Here is a 5216-nt window from a genome sequence, read left to right as displayed (position 1 = left end):
ATACACAAATGCCAACAATGCATGAACCATTACGCCATCACACATTTCTCACACACTCAGTGCACTCGCCATTGCGCCACATCACACACACTGACCCCTCTGGCTTCTCCATCGTGTCTCTCAGTCAGACACACACACACACACACACACATTGGCCACTACGGCATCACCATCATGTCTGTCAATCAGACACCTACACACCCCACAGACACCCAAGATAGTGACATCTGAAGGTCTGATATGACACATGCACACATATACCTACCATAGTATGTCCATAACACACACACAAACGTTCACACACTACAGCTACTATCAGTGTTCTGGGTGTTTTTAAAGCCTGACACACACACACACACACACACACAAATACACAGCCAGACACCTGCTTGTCCTCTGCTGAATGTGTCAGTTCCAGTGTTTAATTGAGGAATGCGCTGCATCTCCTCCGTCTACCAACATTCCCATGGAGATTGTTGCCAGGACAACAAACTCTGTTGTGAAAGAATGGATTCCAGAAGAATGAGGAAAATGAAAAAAAAAAAAAAAAAAACGGAAAAGGACAACAGCTGGCTTGAGTGCTGAGCTGGAGAAGCAGCTGGGAGTAAGCACAGGGAACGAGAGTGTTGTGTTAGCATACCGCTTGAGTTAGCATAAGAGTTGTGTTAGCATACCGCTTGAGTTAGCATAAGAGTTGCGTTAGCACACCGCTTGAGTTAGCATAAGAGTTGTGTTAGCACACCGCTTGAGTTAGCATAAGAGTTGTGTTAGCATACCGCTCGAGTTAGCATAAGAGTTATGTTAGCATACCGCTTGAGTTAGCATAAGAATTGTGTTAGCATACCGCTTGAGTTAGCACACCGCTTGAGTTAGCATAAGAGTTGCGTTAGCATACCGCTTGAGTTAGCATAAGAGTTGCTATAGCACACCGCTTGAGTTAGCATAAGAGTTGTGTTAGCATACCGCTGAGTTAGCGTAAGAGTTAGCATAAGAGTTGAGTTAGTGTACTGCTTTAGTTAGCATAAGAGTTGAGTTAGTGTACTGCTTTAGTTAGCATAAGAGTTAAGTTAGTGTACTGCTTTAAGTATAAGTAACTACTATTTTGATCCTGTGAATTAGTGAAACACACTCAGCACACAGTGAACACACAGTGAGGTGAAGCATACACTAATCCCAACGCAGTGAGCTGCCTGCTACAGCGGTGCTCGGGGAGCAGTGAGGGGTCAAGGGCACTTCAGCCATGCCTACTGGTCGGGGTTCAAACTGGCAACCCTCCAGTTACAAGTCCGAAGCCCTAACCAGTAGGCCACGGCTGTCTCAGTCCTGCTTTAGTTAGCATAAGAGTTGAGTTAGTGTACTGCTTTAGTTAGTATAAGTCTTTTGTGCAAGTAGCCTATAGAGAGAAATGAGGAAAGTCACATGACCTGATGGCGGCCATTTTGTCTCCCCATTCACAAGTACATGTTGAAGCAGTGTGATCAGATTGGCTGGAGGACACGGAAGGTTTGAATTGGAGTTTGTGTGATAGCGCTGACAGAGCTATCTAATAACAACTGTACAGTGAATGAGCTGAACTCTGTTGGACGAGGCAGATGGCTAATCTAATAACAACTGTACAGTGAATGTGCTGAACTCTGTTGGACGAGGCAGATGGCTAATCTTCGTATAGCGAGTGTTTGGATAGTGATGAAATGTTGGGGGAAAAAGTTAAGCAAAAGTAGCTCTGAAGGAGCTGGAACTAAGACTAAGGTTAGACAGCAGTCAATTACATAAGTATGGAAAGTGGTGTTCTATTTGGGCAACAGGGAGGGCCACATTTAAGCCGACATCCAATCCATATCACCACAGCAATTAGCCGACATCCAATCCATATCACCACAGCAATTGAGGAAGAAATAATGGAAATCAAGCGTGTATGATCATGGGAAATGGGAGTCTAATACAATGACCACCAGATGTACGTACATGGACTTTTGAAAAATCTGACAATTAAGTATAAGTATAAGTATATATACTTTTTTGATCCTGTGAGGGAAATTTGGTCTCTGCATTTAACCCAATCGATGAATTTGTGAAACACACACAGCACACAGTGTACACAGTGAGGTGAAGCACACACTAATCCCGGCGCAGTGAGCTGCCTGCTACAACAGTGGCGCTCGGGGAGCAGTGAGGGGTTAGGTGCCTTGCTCAAGGGCACTTCAGCCGCGGCCCTGTATTTCCAAAGAAATTAACTGTATTTCCAAAGAAAGCTATTACTGACTACTATCAAATGACTTTGCTTTTTCTAAAGAAATGGTTAACTGAGAACAATATCATCATTTTAGAGTGGCAGAGCCAGAGTTCAGACCTCAATCCGTCAAAAAAAGTGAGCACAAGGCCAGAGTGATGGCAAATAATCGTTCCTGACTAAAAACCCGGATTGCTGTTAAAAAGTACCCTGGAAATCCAGAGTTCTTGTAAGAGCACAATGGAATTGTCTCTGTGAGACACTCTGGCAATGAGCAATGATGCACGTTACTTTTACCCCTTGCATCCCGTGGAACCAATCAAATCGTATCTGATATAGGCGGGCCAGAGGCGAGCTAAACTGATGACAGCGCTGCAACGTTGGAAACATTGATCATAGTGTTATCCAATTGCGTCGAAGTCCAGAATCATTCAGAGTAAACATTGGTCTAGTGTTATCCAATTGCGTGCAGTGAGATTTTCAAATGCATGCTTGGTGCCGCCCCTCAAGTTGGGCCATTACATTGTTCGTGGTCAGACCCTTAATCTTTCTAGATTATCAGGGTCTGGATTTTCCAGGCTAGTTAAAAAGGTGTGGTCTAGAATCATTGTGGAGACATGGAGAGGCTTGGTAGATATAAGAACCATTTTAAGAGCTGTGAATGCAAATAAAGATGTTTCCATTGATTATTTAAAAAGGGTATGAATCATTTTGGACTTGCCCTTTTTTTTATAATGTTAAAAAAGATAATTATTTTTTAATTCCATTTTCTACCACATTGTCTTACAACCTTTTGGCATGTGGCAGTGTCATTTTCAGTCAGAACAAACGTATGAATAATGAATTAATAATTTTGTTCTTAACTATACATATACCATGTCTGGAACCAGGAGGAGCCACATCTCCAGACTCGACAAGCACCTTGAGGTCACAGTGAGCAGGGCAGCATGGTGAAGGAGTGCTATGTGCAGGACACAGGGCAGCATGGTGAAGGAGCGCTATGTGCAGGACACAGGGCAGAAGGCGGCACTGAGCCTGCTGGAGGCGTCGGACTCCGACGTTTGAAATCTACATCTCGCTCGACGTCAAGGTCATCAGTATCGTCCTGGCGGCTCGGTCTGAGGAGGACAAGGACCGGTGTCCTTAGTGCCAGGCGCTGTCCAGTGAAAACGCCGACCTGAAGGCCCAGGTGCAGAGGTGAGTACATTTTCAATGTTATATTTATCATTTATATTCATTTCTTGTAATTATTTAGTATAGAGTAGACCTGCTCTATATGAAAAGTGTCACCAGATCATTTGTTTTATGCTGCTAAAGGCCGACTCAGGAGGTGGGGAGCTCCAGGGAGATGTGCAGTCTGGAGCTCCTCGGGCTGCCAGTCTCAGGTCATGGTGACGCTGACTGGAAAGTGACAAGATATACAGGTAGCACAGGACCTAAATAATCATTTGCTCTCTATGTGTGTGTGTTTCAGGGTCCACCTGCACCTCCCCTGTGTTGTAGTTATTTGTAAAGTTCAGTGTTTTTTCAGTGTTGAGGTTACTCTATACACTCCCTACATTTGGGAATAAAAAAATGTTTGCTCATCGGCAGATTCCACACTTTGACTTTCATTTAAATTATGGCCCGAAGACCTTTGGACAATAAATGAGCAACACTGTCTCCTCTGTTCAGGACAACTTGTTTATTTCCAAGGTAGTGTGGAGCAGTCGCACAGAGCATGGCAGATATGAAGAGTCTTACAGTAACAGAATCATTTCACAGCAATCAGTGGAAACCAACGTCAAACTCACTTAAGACCTCCGAGTCTTACATGAACCAAACAACACCAACGTTAAACTCAGTTAAGACCCCACAGTTTGTTACAGAAACCAAACAAGACCAACGTTAAACTCATTTAAGACCCCACAGTTTGTTACAGAAAACAAACAAAACCAATGTTAAGAGCTCAGTTAAAAACCCAAGAAATGTATCAGAAACCAATCAAGAGCAATGTTAAGAGCTCAGTTAAAAACCCAAGAAATGTATCAGAAATCAATCAAGAGCAATGTTAAGAGCTCAGTTACAAGCCCTGTGGTGTGAATACAGGGTAAGGACATAGCCATCATGCAAACCAGGAACACCACACAGATAAGAACCCGACATAGACATCAGGAACGTTCCAGAGCCCTGCAGAACACTCCAGAGATGTCTGAAATATTCCAGAAACCTGCGGAACATTCCAGAACCCCTGGGACATTCCAGCCATTGTGTGGTGTTGCCCTACACAGGAATGTTCTGAAGACTCAAACAAAATAAAACATTCTCTGAGGAGACAAAGTTAGAAAAGCTGCTCAATAAAAAATATAAAAATATGAAATGTCAAATTCATATTTACATAGCATATGTCAGCATACATAAATTCAGAGAAATATCTCTTTCAATAATAATAATAAAAATATGTACATCATCAGATGTTATCAGAAGTAGTTATTTATTATGTTAAAGACAATTATTATTTAAATAGTAAATAACATTTGGAAATATTTCAACTTTAGTGTGCAAAGTGTCTCCATGGGGTATAAGCAATCCCAACAGCCTGCTCTCTTTCAGGTAGTCTCCTGAGCTGCTCTCTCTCAGGTAGTCTTTCAGGAGACACAGAAGTGCAAATCCCCTCCTCGCCACCAGGAGGCTGTCTTCTGCTTTGACATCAGACGCCAGACAACACGTTCATCCTCCTAAATGTTTTCTCATTCTCATAAAATGTAATGCACATACACCATATCACCCCTTTCTGCCCATAATGAATCTATCAGATATGACACCACAGTGGAAGTACCCATCACAGGCCCCATGTCACACCAGGTGTGATGCTGCACATACAATACGTGTGTCAGCTGTGACATCACAGGCCCCATGTCACACCAGGTGTGATGCGTGTGTCAGCTGTGACATCACAGGCCCCATGTCACACCAGGTGTGATGTGCGTGTCAGCTGTGACATCAC

General features: G+C 43.2%; 1 protein-coding gene across 6 annotated transcripts in view; it reads right to left on the bottom strand.

Moving 5' to 3' along the window:
- Window positions 1-3894: 3894 nt before the first annotated feature.
- Window positions 3895-5216, bottom strand: part of sbf2 (SET binding factor 2) — a 104030-nt gene continuing 102708 nt past the window's right edge. For all 6 annotated transcript variants that reach the window (XM_042073823.1, XM_042073826.1, XM_042073824.1 and 3 more), the window contains one exon: window positions 3895-5216. This exon is cut by the window's right edge and continues 787 nt beyond it. The gene's annotated coding sequence lies outside the window, so the exon portion shown is untranslated.

Source organism: Alosa sapidissima, chromosome 20 (genome assembly GCF_018492685.1).
Source record: "Alosa sapidissima isolate fAloSap1 chromosome 20, fAloSap1.pri, whole genome shotgun sequence".
In the NCBI taxonomy this organism is placed as follows: domain Eukaryota; kingdom Metazoa; phylum Chordata; class Actinopteri; order Clupeiformes; family Clupeidae; genus Alosa; species Alosa sapidissima.
Note: the sequence above shows the minus strand (reverse complement) of the source record. Positions and strands in the feature narration are given on the sequence as shown.